The sequence below is a fragment of the Mauremys reevesii genome, linkage group 16, assembly GCF_016161935.1.
Source record: "Mauremys reevesii isolate NIE-2019 linkage group 16, ASM1616193v1, whole genome shotgun sequence".
NCBI lineage: Eukaryota > Metazoa > Chordata > Testudines > Geoemydidae > Mauremys > Mauremys reevesii.
Window position 1 is genome coordinate 12,674,932 of NC_052638.1, and position 17,834 is coordinate 12,692,765.

Genomic DNA, 17,834 nt, shown 5'->3' on the forward strand with positions numbered 1-17,834 from the left:
CCACCAGTGCTTACAGCACCATGGAAAAATACCCCTTGCGGTTTATGCACTGGGTGCCCTGGTGCTCCGGTGCCAAGATAGGGATATGGGTTCCATCTATCGCCCCACCACAGTTAGGGAATCCCATTGCAGCAAAGCCATCCACTATGACCTGCACATTTCCCAGAGTCACAACCTTTTGTAGCAGCAGCTTAATGATTGCTTTGGCTACTTGCATCACAGCAGCCCCCACAGTAGATTTGCCCACTCCAAATTGATTCCCGACTGACCGGTAGCTGTCTGGGGTTGCAAGCTTCCAGAGGGCTATCGCCACTCGCTTCTCAACTGTGAGGGCCGCTCTCATCTTGGTATTCTGGCGTTTCAGGGCAGGAGAAAGCAAGTCACAAAGTTCCATGAAAGTGCCCTTACGCATGCAAAAGTTTCGCAGCCACTGGGAATCGTCCCACACCTGCAACACTATGCGGTTCCACCAGTCTGTGCTTGTTTCCCGGGCCCAAAATCGGCATTCAATGGCTAGAACCTGCCCCACTACCAGCATGATCTCCAAAGCACAGGGGCCCGCGGTTTGAGAGAATTCTGTGTCCATGTCCTCGTCACTCTCGTCGCCGCGCTGCCGTAGCCGCCTCCTTCTCTCCTGGTTTTGCAGGTCCTGGTTCAGCATAGACTGCACAAGAATGCGCGAGGTGTTTACAACATCCATGACTGCTGTCTTGAGCTGAGCAGGGTCCATGCTTGCCGTGCTATGGCGTCTGCACAGTTCACCCAGGGAAAAAGGTGCGAAATGGTTGTCTGCTACTTGCACAGAGGGAGGGGTGAGGCTGTACCCAGAACCACCCGCGACAATGTTTTTTGCCCCATCAGGCACTGGGATCTCAACCCAGAATTCCAATGGGCGGGGGAGACTGCGGGAACTATGGGATAGCTACCCACAGTGCAACGCTCCGGAAATCGACACTAGCCTTGGTACATGGATGCACACCGCCGAATTAATGTGCTTAGTGTGGCTGCGTGCACTCGACTTTATACAATCTGTTTTTTAAAAACGGTTTCTGTAAAATTGGAATAATCCCGTAGTGTAGACATACCCTGAGTGAGGTACAGCTAATAGCAGCACAGTGCTGATCCATGCAGGCTGTTAAATGTCACATTATTATTATTTACACAATAACAACTGAGGAGCAGGCCATTTTCTGGAGATTAACAACTGATAGAGAGGGACTGATGGCCTGAGGCTGCTTTTGCTATTAAAAGATGGAGATTAAACAAACAAAAATACGGTCTGTGGAATTTTATTCCATGAGTAGCACTCATTCAACGGACAGGTAGAGAGCATTTTTAGAATTAATACTCTGGCTATTAGGCAGTCAGGCTGCCTGTATCACTGTTCTAAAATTGAGTGGATTTTCAAGAAGTCTAGAAGATGCACTTCAAAGAAATCAATATCTAAGGGCTTGTCTATACAGTTTTTGTACTGGTATAAGTGTCCATTTAGAAATAGAGATACTGCTATAGCAATACAAAACCCTGTGCCTCGACCAGCCCAAAGCCACATGTTAAAAACAGACAAAACGCTAAAAGAAGGACTGTCCAGCTAGATGTGAAATCCAAACTACACTAAACACACCTAACACAAAGGCAAATTCAGTAGCCATCAAGATTATTGGGATTAATTCCCTACTAGTATAAAGGGATTAATTCCCTACTGGTATAAAGAATGGGGCAGAGAGGAAGTAAGGTATCAACTGGGTGATAGCAAATGAGTTTGAGAGGTAAAACAGATGTTCCCCATTTTAATGATAGGTTTGAGAGAGATTACCTATCAGTAGAACCTTTCAAAATAGAAAGGAAACATTGTTTGACCACTGTACACAGCACTGCCTCAAAATGCCTTAGACACTGAAAATCTGGAATTTTCACTAAAGAGGTCAGTCAATTTATGATGACCAGGCTGATTCCATAGAATTAGGAGATGGAATATGGAAGTAGTACCTGTTTCATGGTGCTGATCTAGGCAACAAATCAGAAAGTCAAGTTATTAGGAGCAGGGGCGGCTCTAGGTATTTTGCCACCCCAAGCACGGCAGGCAGGCTGCCTCCGGCGGTTTGCCTCGGGAGGGTCCGCTGGTCCCGCAGCTTCGTGCCTGCGGGAGGTCCTCTGAAGCCGCGGGACCAGCGGACCCTCCGCAGGCATGCCGCCCAAGGCAGCCTGCCTGCCGCCCTCACGGCGCCGGCAGAGCGCCCCCCGCGGCATGCTGCCCCAAGCACGCGCTTGGCGTGCTGGGGCCTGGAGCCGCCCCGATTAGGAGTTATGTTCACCACTATCTATATACAAAGAAAAGCCAAGTGTTCAGTCCAAAAGCACAGCTAAATATGTAGAGCCTGTTTCCTGTCCAGCTGCAAATGATTGCCCTCTGTCCAGGACTGTTTGTGATTTACTTGGCAATGGACACTCAGAGTCATAGACTTTAAGGTCAGAAGGGACTATTATGATCATCTAGTCTGTCCTCCTGCACAACGCAGGCCACAGAATCTCACCCACCCACTCCTGTATTAAGGCTCAGTTTGTTTCCTTCTGAGCTATCAAGGACATGTTCCAGCAACTCTTATACACACAGTTAGCCCTGCTGGCTTAAACAGGATAATATTTTACTGCAGACTGCTTGCTTTAATTTGGTTACATAGTTCAGGCCCAATGTCACTTAACTGTTGCAAATGTCATCACCATTAGTTAGTGCCTACAAGGCGCTTTGAAAATGTACAAGTCTAAGAGTGATTATAAAGAGATCTATGAGTATGTGTTACCAGGACATCATATGAGTTCATATATTTACTGTAAATATTTAGAATAAAAAATATTCTTAAATAGCAATGAACATACAACCCATTTGCTAATGGAAAATTGGCTACCTCCTGTTTAATCTCATATAGCTTCTTCGTCTGTTGCTGTGACATATTTCCGTGGAATGAATAATTGATATATCTTTAGACTAGTACTGGGCCTGGGCCTGGAGTGGGCTGAATGGAAAATGTGCCATAATATTTTAGTTATGAAACTTGCATGAGGTCTGTTCTAGGTGTCAACCTGAATTCTGATATCATTCTTAGTCAATATTTATATTAGATTTCTGTAGAGCTGAATATGGGGGAAAGTGGCAGGCTTTTTCTAATATGATCAGTTGGAGGTCCCTCTAAGATACTAAAATCATGAGGCTACCTAAAGTTTTTCTAAACAGACTCCCAATTCCACATGTGTAACCTACCTTTCATGTTTTAGATACAGTGAGATGCAATCTGAGTAATAATACTCAGCCACCTTTTGTTTCTGGGTAGTATCTTGAGCAGTGCAGAATTCAGCAGTTCCATTTCACAGGGGTCTATGTAAGCCTTCCTTTCATTTCATTACCCACCCATGAAGTAGATGATGAATTTCAGTGACCAGCTAACATTATCCAAATTCCCTTAATTACATCATGAAATCAAGCAAAATAGACACAGAAAAATACCTGAAACTGAACCTGCCAAGACTCTTACCATAATTTTACTGAACCTATTAACATGGAAAGGGGAAAATAATGAATGGAGTAGTTTACTATAATATTAAAGCAGGTGTTTTTATTTTTTATTTAAACAGCATATAAAGTGCACGCACAGATTACTATAAGACAACCAAAGAAGTTACTAGTCTATTAGTGGTGAAAATTAAGCTGTGCAAATATTCATCCAAGTACATGGAGTATTTTTATTAGAAAATACTTTCTACTGTTCAATAGTTGTACAGATTGCAAACTCTCCATTTACTGTTCCCAAAACCACAGACTCAAAGAGTAAAACAGATCCAGCTTCTCTCAAAAAACTTGTAATATCATTTTAAACCAGCTAACATACTGTACATGGGCAGCAGAGAGGTACATGTGGCCTCTTGTATCAGGTGTATTGAGCATCTGCTGTACAAGTTCCTTTACCATGTTAAGCGAAGACCAAATTCAAAGGTGGCTATAATACCCTAGTATTGGGTTTGCTATAAACCACAACTGACTACTGAATGGGGAGGTGGAAAGAGAGAGAATCCCCCTGAATCCTTTGGCATCCCCAGGATTGTCAATCTATCATCGCCCATGTATATGAATGTCTCAAGTCTGATTCCCACAGCATTATTCTATATGTAAACACAAAACAGAAAAATGTAGGACTGGAAGGGACCTTGAGAACTCATCAAGTCCAGTTCCCTGCTCTCTGGCAGGAACAAATAAACCCAGACAGTCCCAGACAGGTTTGTCCAACCTGTTCTTAAAAACCTCCAATGATGGGGATTCCACAATCTCCCTTGGAAGCCTATTCCAGAGTTTATCTACCCTTATAGTTAGAAAGTTTTTCCTGAATCTCCCTTGCTGCAGATTAAGCCCATTATTTTTGGTCCTACCTCCTTCAGTGGACATGGAAAACAATTGATCACAGTCCTCTTTATAACAGCCCTTAACGTATTTGAAGATTGTTAACAGATTTCCCCCCCCCCCCCAATCTTCTTTCCTCAGGATTAAACATGTCCAGTTTTTTTTAACATTTCCTCATAGGTCAGGTTTTCTAAACCTTTTATCATTTGTATTGCTCTTCTCTGGACTCTCCCCAGTTTTTCCCACATCTTTCATAAAGCGTGGCACCCAGAATTGGACATGGTACTCCAGCTGAGGCATCATCAGTGCAAGTAGAGTGGGACAGTTACCTTTTGTGTCTTACATATGACATTCCTGTTAATACACCTCAGAATACTAGTCTTTTTCGCAGCTGCATCACATTTTTGATTTATATAGTTTGTGATCAGCTTTCAGCAGTACTACCACCTATCCAGTTATTCTCAATTTTGTAGCTGTACATTTGATTTTTCCTCCTTAAGTGAAGTGCTTTGCACTTCTATTTACTGATTTTCACCTTGTTGAACTCAGACCAATTGTCCAATTTGTCAAGGTTGTTTTAAAATTATTTGCAACTCTTCCCAGTTTGGTGTCATCTGCAGACTTTATACGCACACTCTCCACTCCCTTACCCAAGACATTAATGAAAATATTGATTAGTACTGGATGCAGGACTAACCCCTGCAAGACCTCATAAAATATACCCTACCAGTTTGACAGAGAATCATTGATAACTACTCTTTGAGTATGATCTTTCAACAAGTTGTCCACTCACCTGATAGTAATTTAATCTAAATCACATTCCCCTAGTTTGCTTATGAAAATGTCATGTGGGACTGTGTCAAAAGCCTTACTAAAATCAAGATACATCACTTCTTCTGCTTCCCCCTGTCCACTAGGCCAGTAAACCTGTTAAAGAAGTAAATTAGGTTGTTTTGGCATTATTTGTTCCTGACAAATCCATACTGGCTATTTCTTATAATCTTATTAACCTCCAGGTGCTTACAAATTGTTTAATAATTTGTTCCATTATCTTTCCAGTTAGGCTAACTGGTCTATAACTCCCTGAGTCTATTTTGTTCCCTTAAAGATAGATACTATGTTTGCCCTTCTCCAGTCTTCTGGGACCACACCTGTCCTCCACTTCTCCTCCAGATAATTGCTAACGGTTCAAAGGTTGCTTCAGCTAGTTCCTTAGGTACCTGAGGATGAATATCATCAGGCCCTGCTGATTTGAATACATCTAACTCATCTTAGGGGGGAGGGATAGCTCAGTGGTTTGAGCATTGGCCTGCTAAACCCAGGGTTGTGAGCTCAGTCCTTGAGGGGGCCATTTAGGGATCTGCAGCAAAAATCAGTCTGGGGATTGGTCCTGCTTTGAGCAGGGCGTTGGACTAGATGATCTCCTGAGGTCCCTTCCAACCCTGATATTCTATTCTATGAAATATTCTTTAACCTGAACCCTATTTTAGGTTCTGTTCTTTCCCCCTTGTTATTAATATTATTTGTACTGAGTATTTACCTTTTTAGTGAAGACTGAAGCAAAATAGGCATTAAACCCATCCATTTTCTTGATGTTACCAGTTATTAGCTCTCCTTCGCTGCTAAGACACTTTCCTTCATCTTTCTCTTGATCCTAATATATTTAAGAACCTCTTCTTATTGCCTTTTACATCCCTTGCTAGGTGTGACTCATTTGTGCCTGAGCCTTCCTGATTTTGTTACTACATGCTTGTGCTATTCCTTTTTACTCCTTCTTAGTAATTTGTCCACATTTCCACTTTTTGTAGGATTCATTCTTGATTTTCAGGTCATTAAAGAGCTCTTGATAGAGCCATAGTGGCATCTTCCTATTCTTCATATCTTTCCTAAAAATACAGATATGTAATTGGATGTGCCTGCTGTTATGGGGGGGTATCCTTTGTATTGCATATGAAGTTTAACACAGCCATTTGAACACTATCCTTGTATTTTTTAGGGAAATCTACTTGTTTTGATACATTTGGGTCCAACCCACCACCCCCTGAAAAAAAGTTCTGGGTACCTGAAAACCTAAAAATAATTCTAATTCTTAGGTGTTATTTGACCATCTTCTTCCAAGAGATTGAGGATGAATCGAATGAAATAACAAGAAGGGAACGTAAAACTCCAGTTGACAGCCCTTATGCAATTTTGAAGTGTAAATTTCTGATATGATACTTAATTTAAAAAAATAAATAAATAAAAATAAATAAAAATCACCTGATGCTGGTGTTTGCAATTGTGAATGATCTTTGGGCAGAGCAGTGAGCAGGCAATGACAAGGTAGGATAGGTGCAGTTAAGCATTTAGCCATTTCATGTGGGGCTGTGATCTACTCAGAGCTCACAGGCTAATCTGGATTAATGTTTGGATGGGATAGTGAATTGCTACTGGTTATCTTTTTATATAAAATTTGAATTTTATACATAATTTGAATATTTGGAAATTTTAGCTGTGATGTCAACTTTGGAAAAAAGTACCAAAGGGTTTCTTCTGTGAGGTGATGGCATCTTCCATCTGGCTTAGTAGTAAATTAGTGCCTACAGAGTACTGCTAAGGGGCACTGCGCTGCTACCAGTGGGTGCCATTTTTTGGATGAAATGTAAAAACGAGTTCATGGTCATGAAAGATTCCACTGCATTTCTCACAATCAGACCATGGCATCTTGGCCAAATGCCAATATAGGCAAATAGATCCTGTCTACTTAAATTCCTCTCCCTCCCACCACAGTTTCAAATGGTTATGATATTCTTCACTTCCTGTACTAAATTGATATGTAGGGTTGTGTTGTGCTGTAAAATAACAGCAGCATTCCACCCAAGAGAATTCTGCCATTCACTGAATGGTAAAGTGACTCCTACCTATATAGTTTGAAGAGAGTTTTGGAGCTTCAGGGTGAAAGGTGTTGGCATATAAAATGGAAGTCATTAACTATTATTGATAACTTTGGTATATGCACTTAGTCAATCATCAGACCCAGCAAGGACGATCTACATTGACAAAGAAGAACTGGAAAATGTAAAAGACTTTGCCTATCTTGGCAGCCATCTCTCACAGAGGGCAGACACAGGTGTCAAGATTCAGCACAGAATCCCCTGCATCAGCCTTGCCTTTGGCAGACTGTCTCACCAGGGGTTCAACAATCACAACATCAGAACACACACTAGACTTTTAGTTGAAAAAGCGGGGGTAATCCCAACTCTTCTCTGCAGCTGTGAGACTTGGGTGACCTATAGAAAACACCTGAAAAACCTGGTATGTCAGCACCAGCCCTTTCTTTAGAAGACCCTCAACATAAAGTGGGAGCATCATCACACTAATGTCAGTGTCCTCACAGAGGCCAACATCTTCAGTGTTGAGGCCCTGATTATCCAGCACCAGCTGAGGTGGAGTGAGCACTGTGTGCGCATGGCTGATGTACGCTTACCAAAACAACTGCTGCACGCCCAACTTACCAAAGGAGAAAGGAAACGGAGAGGCCAAAAGAAATGCTTTAAAGACACCCTCAAGATAAACATCAAGAGACGTGGCATCGACACCACACACTGGGAGACAGTAGCCCAGGACAGGGATAACTTGTCAGAGAAGGAACGTCCATTTTTGAGGAAAATCACCTTGGCCTGGTCACAGAAAAACGCCAGAAAAGAAAAGAAGAGACAGACTGTAACAGCCCAACCCTAACTTTCAACAACATATGGAACATCTGCCCGTGAGCCCGTGGCTCAAACATTGGACTGCTCAGTCACCAAAGGTCTCATAAAAAACAAATACCTGTGAAAGAGATCATCCTCGATCTCGAGCGATCGCCAAAGATATGCACTTAGTGGCAAGAACTGACACTGCAAAATAAAATGAAAAGGAAAAATGAATAGCATGCACTCACTTTTGCTATATCTGCCCAGTGCCAGAAAGTATCTAAGATGCAGAAGTGTATGGGTAGAGTCATAGCATTGCTATTGTATATCTGGATAATGGAGGTAGGACACTATTTTATTAATTAGATTTAAAATAATTAAAATGATGCCTATCCAATGCTCCTATGTGCTCTAAAATAACAATAAAATCCCAGCCCTATGTAAGTAATCATTTCCAGAAGAACTCAAGAACTTGGTCTACACTACAGACTTGTGTCACTACAAATATTTTGCTCAGGGTGTGGAAAACCCACATCCCTGAGCAATGCAGTTATACTAACTGAACTGCTTGTGTAGACAGCTCTATGTTCTCCTGTTGACATAGCTACCACCTTTTAGGGAGATAAAGTAGCCACCTACTCCCGTTGGCATAGGTAGCATCGTCACTAAGCGCTACCGTGGCGCAGCTACATCGGTGCACCTGCACCGCTGCAGTGCTGTACGTGTAGACAAGCCCACAGTCACTTACAGAAACTCCTTCCTATGCTTCATCATTGTGGGAACTGTATCCTGAGCCCTCTCCAAAACCCCTTAGACAAAAGTCTTTTGCCTCATGTCCAGAACGCCATCAAATTCAGGGCTATTTCACATCAAGGGATTAGTACATTCTAGAGCCCTCACAAAGAATGTTCTGCTACCTATCCCCTTTTTTATAAATTGGGATCGAGGTCAGTACCTTTACTGGCTGCAGCTGAGACAAACACAGCCTGGAGAAAGAGGCCACCCCTGAGGTAGCCTGTTTATGGCTTTAAAGATCATATCCAATACAAGACTCATGGTCAGCCAATGCATATCCCAGAGCAGTGGTGTCACAAACAGTGTTGCCAACTCTCATGAGACTCATGAGAATTATTGTTTTCCTTAAAGCCCCAGCTCCTGGAGTCAAGTGGAGGTGTGATGATTTCAGCCTTCATTCTTAAAATAAATAAATAAATAAATAAAGTTTCTAGACCAGTGCACCCTAAAGGCTCACAAAAGTAGAAGGCTAATACAAAGAACACCAAATCTATTATTTTTACATAATCTCATGATTTTAAAGCCAATCTCATGATTTTTGGTGACCCTGACTCATGATTTTTGAAAATTTGAGGTGGGCAGTACCGCAAATACTGCCAGTGAAATCCCTCGGTCAGTAAGCAAGCTGCTGCATTCTACACCGACTTTATTTTCCAAATGGTTTTAAGATGTAGGCCATGGCTACACTTGCAGATGTGCAGCGCTGGGAGTTAGAGCTGTGTTCGTACAGCTGTGTAGGGAAAGTGCTGGTGTGTGGCCACACTCACAGCTACCAGCGCTGCAATGTGGCCACATTTGCAGCATTTGCAGCGCTGTTGGGAGTGGTGCATTATGGGCAGTATCCCAGCGTTCAAGTGGCAGCAACGTGCTTTTCAAAAAAGGGGGGTGGGGTGGAGTGTGACAGGGAGCGGGGGAGAGAGAGAGAGAGTGGATTTTTGGAGCCGACACTGTGTGTCAGCTCCCTGCCTTGCAAAATTTGACCATTTCCTCGGCCCCTCATTCACTCTTAACTGCAAATAGCCTGCAGACCAGATAAGCAGCTGCTCCAACGGACTCCCTTTCTCCCCCTCCCCCCCCCCGCTGTTTCTCTCCTCAAGCAAACACTAGCTGTAGACATTCATCCCCCCTGCCTGCCTCATTCACAGCAAACAAGAGCTGTGTTTGTTTTTTAGATAAGCAGCTCCCCGAGCCCCGAGTTCACAACAAGACAAAGAGAGGCATCATAACAAAACAAAGAGTAATTTAGTTAAAAGCATTCTGGGATATCTCCTAATACCCTGGAGGCCAATAACAGCGCTGGTGTGTGGCCACACCTGACGAGCAGCGCTGCATCACCAGCGCTGCACTCGTTATACCCCAAGCAGACCAGGTGTACAGCCAGCGCTGCAGCCAGGGAGTTGCAGCGCTGGATGTGCCTTGCGGCTGTGGACAGTTACTAAGTTGCAGCGCTGTAAAGCCTCCACCAACGCTGCAACTCTCCAGTGTAGCCAAGCCCATAGTCCCACACACAGCCCATTGCAATAGTCTAATCTAGTCTGTTAAAGGCTGGACAATGAATAGCAGGGGCCTTTGTATTATTTCACCAGATAGAAGCTGTTTAAATGTAGGAACATTAGTCATAGGGGGAAGGGTATTGTAATCAGGTGCTGTATGTAGAGGGAGTCTCTCCCTTGGAGAAAGTGATGTTGGAATAGGTACTGCTCCTAAGAAAGCTGGTGAATTCAACCCTAGAGTAAATGTATTGACTTTAATGTATTACAGCAGAGATAAATTTGACCCATTAGGTGTGTTTATGACTGAGTAACATTTCCTTTTGCTTGGTTTTGAGCACTAATCACTGTATTCCCTGAGGTGGTTGTTTTAAATAGCAGTTGTTATCTCAAAACAGTGGCCTATTTATATCTCCCATTTTCAGGTACTTGAGAGGGAGCACAAATGAATAATAACTAAGGCCTTGGCTACACTGGTGCTTTACAGCGCTGCAACTTTCTCACTCAGGGGTGTGAAAAACACCCCCCTGAGCGCAGCAAGTTACAGCGCTGTAAAGCACCAGTGTAAACAGTGCTCCAGCGCTGGGAGTGTGGCTCCCAGCGCTGTAAACTAATCCCCTTGGGGAGGTGGAGTACAAGCGCTGCCGCGGCAGCGCTTTGGAGTTTCAAGTGTAGCCAAGCCCTTAGTAGGAATGCAGAAGTGTCCATACCAGAACAGACCAATGGTCCATCTAGTCTCCACTAGTGGCCTGTATTGGATATTTAAGAAGACGTATAAACCTGGCCCACTGTGTAATATAGGAACATAGTATGAGTGAATTGTGTACGCAAGTTCATTTTAGATCAGATTTTTTATAGATATGGCATAAAATAATCTGTTAGATTAAATGTCCTGCTTTTATTTAGAGGACAACAGCAGTTCCATTTTCCAGCTCTTTTTTTGACTCCTAGCAATTTGACAATGAAGCCATTGCAATGGTTGAAACGCAATTTAGAGCAGTTTAGTATGTGTGTTTTAGAAATTTTTCCAGAGATCCAAGTTTTAGGTTTTTTTCCTCCCATTATCTTCCTACATAGACCATGATTTTAAAGTCACAACCCGTTTGTAGATCTTAATCAAAGACACTGGGCCAAATACAGTCATACATTTTATTCTATGTATGCAAAACTCCTGCTAAAGTCAAAGACGTAAGTTTCATATGGTAATCAAGGGTGTAAAGAGGGGCATGCAGGTTTGAGACCCTTCTCCCATGCAGCTATTGCTATCTAGAACAGCCTTTCTGTATTTCTGCCTCATCAACTGTCCATTTCCAAATCCTGCCAAAAAATATGTTTTCCTTGCCTGTAATTTCTCTCTGCTATAACATATTAAATGCGGCAGTCCTGTTATTTATAGCAAATCTATAAAGCATTATAGGATTTTTTTTTAAAACATAAAATGTCACAAACAAAACTGTAGCATTGTATGGACTATGACAGTGCTCTCAGGTTATCTGACCTTGATTTCCTACAGCAGTATGTACTGTGGGAAAGAAAAGTGAAAACTCAAAATCTGTAATAAATAGCAACTCCTGTCACAGTGGATGGCACTGTGGTTCAAGCATTAGGTGTGAAATACCCAGACCCATGGATTTGACTTACAGAAGGGTTGGCTTTCCTTTCCCGAGGCAGATTCTTATCTTGAAAAAAAAAAAAAGAAAAACACTTTATAATTTCTGTATGCAGTGTTGTTCCAGCCATGTTGATCCCAGGATACTAGAGAGACAAAGGGGGTGAGGTATATGTTTTATTGGACCAACTTCAGTTGGGGAGAGAGACAAGCTTTCAACTCAAACTTACACAGAGCTCTTGTTCAGCACTGTATAAGCTTAATTGCTTGTCTCCCCCCCCAACAGAAGTTGGTCCAATAAAAGATTTTACCTCAACCTCCTTGTCACTTTATAATCCTATCAGTCTTGCACAAACATTAAAGATCCCAAGGAACTTTTCTAAGAATAGGGATTTTCTCCCGTGTGCTAGGACAAAAAGTTTCCCCTCCCACTGTTGTGTAGTGTGTTGTCTGACAGGCAGCAGAGAAGTGGCTGTCAGACTGATTGTGAGTGTATAGTGGTTATGTAAATCCCTTTGAGTATGATCTTGGGAAAGAGAGCTAATCCCCAGAAAAAGGTGTTGCTTTGCGGAGCTGGGAAAGTGATTTCTCCATCTCAACCATCCAGGCTCTTTGCACAACCAGGCCATAGGCCAGGGCCACCAAGAGCGGGTTCGGGCCCCGGTGAAAAAAAATTTTGGACCCCCCAGCAAGGGCATACTGGCTAAACAGGGCCGACGAAGCCGGGGAAGCCAGGTCCCAGGCCCCCTTCCAGACTGCTGGACCCCGGTAATTTGTACTGGCTTCCCCCCCACCCCTCTTGTCAGCCCTGACCATAGCCCCTATTACAGGGTATAGCTATAGCACACAGGTAAATGCTGCTGGGTGCTTTCTCCCACCCTCTGGTTTTGGCCCAGTAGATCTACAATGTGTATAGATCCACTGACCAGGATTCCCCCCACCCCACCCGCTTAGAGATGAGCTGTGGCTATCCACTATGTACATCTCTGATGCCCTGGGGGATTTAAGATATCCTGTGTAGATTTGCTTCTGCTGCTATAAGCAGCAAAGAATCCTGTGGCACCTTATAGACTAACAGACGTTTTGCAGCATGAGCTTTCGTGGGTGAATACCCACTTCTTCGGATGCAAGCAGTGGAAATTTCCAGGGGCAGGTGTATATATAAGCAAGCAAGAAGCAAGCTAGAGATAACGAGGTTAGATCAATCAGGGAGGATGAGGCCCTGTTCCAGCAGCTGAGGTGTGAAAACCAAGGGAGGAGAAACTGGTTCTGTAATTGGCAAGCCATTCACAGTCTTTGTTTAGTCCTGAGCTGATGGTGTTAAATTTGCAGATGAACTGGAGCTCAGCAGTTTCTCTTTGAAGTCTGGTCCTAAAGTTTTTTTGCTGTAGGATGGCCACCTTAAAATCTGCTATTGTGTGGCCAGGGAGGGTGAAGTGTTCTCCTACAGGTTTTTGTGTATTGCCATTCCTAATGTCTGATTTGTGTCCATTTATCCTTTTCCTTAGAGACTGTCCAGTTTGGCCGATGCACATAGCAGAGGGGCATTGCTGGCATATGATGGCATATATTACATTACCTTCTGCTGCTATGTGACTAACAAGTGACACTTAAAAACATGGAACATTTTCCACTGTATTTGGGCCTATATGCCCAGAAAGGATGTGCCAACATTTTGCCCATTGGAATCAAAGATGCTATATAACGGGTCACTTGCTGGAAGATTCTCTGCACCTTGAAGTCTTTAAACCATGATTTGAGGACTTCAATGGCTCAGACACAGGTTTGATACAGGAGTGGATGGGTGAGATTCTGTGGCCTGCATTGTGCAGGAGGTCAGACTAGATGATCATAATGGTCCCTTCTGACCTTAAAGTCTATGATTCTATGATTCTGGAGATGGTGTTATTTAGTGACACACCTAAAGCAGATCTCTCTGGAAAGTCTGAGTAAGCAAATGTTCTTTGTGTGTGTAGCACATAGCCTAAGAGTAGGAACTTGTCTATACTTACAGCAGTGCAGCTTCAGTGATTAGTGGAGATGCTATTTATGCCCTCCCATCAACACAGCATTGTGTACACTGGGGGCTAAATTGGAATAACTATGTCACTCGGGGTGTGGAAAATCCTGCAGGACGTAGTTATAGTGACAGAAGTTCCTAGCATAGATCAAGCCTACCAAAGTGCTCAGTATTCTAATATGCCAATTTTAAAATATTCCATTGTTTAAAAAACAAACCAAAAATCCTATAGGCAGCATAAATATGCTTCACAATTTTTAGTTGCCGTGATTACAAAATACTTTCACCTTTATCAATTAAAGAGAATGCTGGATAAATTCCCACCAAAACCAATTACTCATAGCTACTCCACCTTACTCCCAGTTTAAAAGGTGTACCTCAAAATGAAATGTCTTTATTATCCCGAAGCCTTAGATGCTGCTGTAATTTGTAAAACGTATCATAAAATCACTTATAAATACCAAGCAATAACCTAAAGTCCTGGGTCTTTATAGGACTCATGGAATAGTAACCTCTTTGCTTTCACTTAAACTCTCTTACTAGCCCATTACAATAGGGAATGGCTACAAAGCAACCAACCATGATTTTATGCCTTGAATCACAGGGAGTGGTAAGTCTAGTGGTTGCACAAACTCTGCAATGATTCACCAGCAGGAGAAGCTTTTTAATATCAATACTTTTCATGCTTGGGGAAGATTTGCACAGCTTCAGTTTCACGACTAAGGATTTCTGTGCTTGGTTTTTATAGTGTCTCTGTGTTTGAAAAAATGTTCTCTTTCAATTTTACTATGTAACAGTAACTGCAATATTCATAAAAATTCCAGAAATCCAGCATCTTCCTATTTTTCAGGACTGACAACAGTGTAGACAAAGATAAGAAGTTAATTCATAAATGAACAGGACAGGAGCCAATAAAATGAGCAGCCCAGCAGCTTTACAGGCTCCCTCATGCTGCCCTGCAAATATACCTTGAACCTTACCCAGGAAGGATCATTATTACTAGGGGTGAGCAGAGGAGCTGGGTTTGAACCTGTAAATGGGTTGCAAAAAAATGCCCCCTCTCTCATTAACATTTCCCGGAACCATCAGTAACCCTCAACGAAATGTTATTAAGTGTTACACATCAACACAGGCCCGAATCTCAGTGTGAACACCATTGGCCACAGCAGTATATACACAAAGACAGGTGACATGCACTGGTAGATCATCTGCAGGCCAAAGTCTTAAGATCTAGTTGTTTGTTTATGCCTTTTTTAAAAACCTCCAATTACTCTTAGGAGCAGAGTCTCCTATACTCATAAAGCTGCTCTACTCAGGAAACACTCTCCTGGTGTTCATAAAGGTGTGGCTTAGCTCCCTAGCAATTCCATGGAAACAGGGGCGTAGCAATATAGCCTTAAGTAAAACAAACAGGCTTTGTGGAAGTCAAAAAGCAGAGAATGCAAGCTGTTCACATCTCCTTGATTAAAGCAGCTATTCTCAAAGAAAGTAGGCTCCACCTCATCTCTCTACCCCCAACAAATGTGTCAGATTTGAATGTTTTAAGTCCTGTGCATTGGGATGCAGTGCAAGGCAATGTTAAAAAAAAATGCTCTATGCAATCGATCATTTTTACAGGATACCTTATCAAGGAAATAATTTCAGAATTAAATCATCATAAAAAACTAAGTTAAATCAGGGGAACAGATCTACAGCCCTTAGTAAACCCATTGTCACATAGTTAATGGCATACCTCAAGTGGCAGAGTTACAAGATAAAACCCTACCTTTCCCCTCCCTCTCAACCACCCTTTTTTGTATTAATATCATTGGCCTTGTCTTCACAAGGAAAAAAGGTAGGGTTCTCACACTGTAAAATCCTGATGAAGACAATGCAGTTTGTAGTTTACTTCAACCTGCTAGTGTGTTTAAAAACTACAAATTGTTTTCTCTTTGCTACGGTTGTAGGACTTTATCAAATAATATTTCACTGTTTTAAAAGTGTTCAAATTTTTTTAGATCAGACTTGTTTGTAATAATCCCTTTGAAACTTGAAACATCTTTTTCTATAACAAAATAGATTTTCCACTATCTTTTAGAGGAGCAATTTAGTAATATAGACTTGTTACATGTGGGTTATTCATAAAAAATGGGTGGTTATCTTGGAGTTTTGATTTTCTGAAGACTATAGGTCACAAACATTTTATTTTGAAAAAAAAAACAACCAAAACCATATAGGTCCAAATTTATCCTTGGACTCAGTGGATGTACACCAAAAATGAATTTTGCTCAATAAAAAAAAAAAAGTTTTTGCCATCCGATAAAAGGGAAAAAAATAAAGGCAAGGAAAGTGTTAGGCTTCCCAATGTTATTTAAAATGTCACTTAAATTTACAATAACAACATTAGACAGATAAGGTAGGTGAGGTATAACACATAACACTGGCAGGCTTTTCAGGAAGGGCAGGTATGGCAGAAAGTATGTAGCTATGTCACCATGTGTTTGGTGGCTTCAGGCTCTTGAATCTCACTGGAACTGCTTATAGATTAAGTTACAGATCAGATGCTACATAGAGATGGACAAACCTGCTAAGAGAGAATAAGAACCTACCACAGTGTCATGGCCATCCCCATCCTTTGAACACTTGGGATGACGAAGTGGGTATTCACCCACGAAAGCTCATGCTCCAAAACGTCTGTTAGTCTATAAGGTGCCACAGGACTCTTTGCTGCTTTTACAGATCCAGACTAACATGGCTACCCCTCTGATATCTGAAATTTTGAATTATTTCCCCTCCTTTAAAAAAAAATATTTTACAAGCCTCTGCCTTCTCATTTATAGTTGGCACTAGAAGTAGAAATACCAAAATACAACCTGAGCCACTGTTCTCATGCTATTGCTAGCCCCACTGGAAACAAGAAAGAATAAAAAAAAATCTCACAAGAGAATGTTCTCATGACCTTGCATTTCCAATTTTGCAGAGCAGGGGTTTGGGGCACCTCCACATTCTTTATTATTTATCGAAACCAGCCCTCTGAACCACGTGATGCTCCCCATCACAAGTGTGATTAATGTTAGTGAACCATTGTAGGGTATTTGCAGAATACACCAGTCTTCAAATGGTTTGATGTGGAACCCATAGCCTTGTGGGCTGTTTTAAAAGCTTGTTACTAAAGCTCTAAGAAGCCTGGTAATTTTGGCTGGCAGGGTTTTTTTCGGAGTTATTCTGCGCTGCAGAGCTTCAAATTCCAAATTTTGTTTTGAATAAAGCAAAAAAACCTCAAAGTGAGTTTCAGCCAAACCTGCTAAGTTGTGCCTGTGTTCAACATGAAGTCCATGCAGGCTCCAAACTAGGCCAGGGTTACCTGAAAAATCTGAATACTGCATTGAACCATTCAGCAAACCTGGGCTGAGAGTCTGAGTTTTCAATCAGACATGAAGCTGGGCAAGTTTCATGTTGTGGGCGGTTTGCTTGCCAACACTTTCCACAGATCTGTTTGTCATACAGTGCTAGGCTTTGTAAATGCAAAGACATCTCCTTTTCCTTTCTCCTGGTGCAGGGCGGAACACAACCATGATCTAGGACAGACTGGAACAGCTACTATAGCAATCCCTTCTATTCTGGCACCCAGATGCCTCTGGTTCATATTCTGCAAGCAACCAGGTGGCTTCCACCTCTCTACTTACAGCTCCAGCTGCAGGGAGGAGCAGCTAGCAAAAGGCCAGCAATGAATGCAGGATGAAACATGGAGAAGAGAGGCCTCTGCAGCCCAGGCACTCTCCCCCGCCCCCAGCATTGCCAGGCACACATACCCTGCCCACCATGTAGTCTCAGGCTGTGCCAGACACCACACCCCTGCCCTGGGGACTGCAAGCAT

General features: G+C 42.4%; 1 long non-coding RNA gene across 1 annotated transcript in view; it reads left to right on the top strand.

Moving 5' to 3' along the window:
- Positions 1-6,568, top strand: part of LOC120384828 — a 41,755-nt gene extending 35,187 nt beyond the window's left edge. Inside the window, exon 3 of the long non-coding RNA XR_005589128.1 lies at positions 6,484-6,568. This is a non-coding gene — a long non-coding RNA (uncharacterized LOC120384828). The remainder of the gene's footprint in view (positions 1-6,483) is intronic.
- The last annotated feature ends 11,266 nt before the right edge of the window (positions 6,569-17,834 follow it).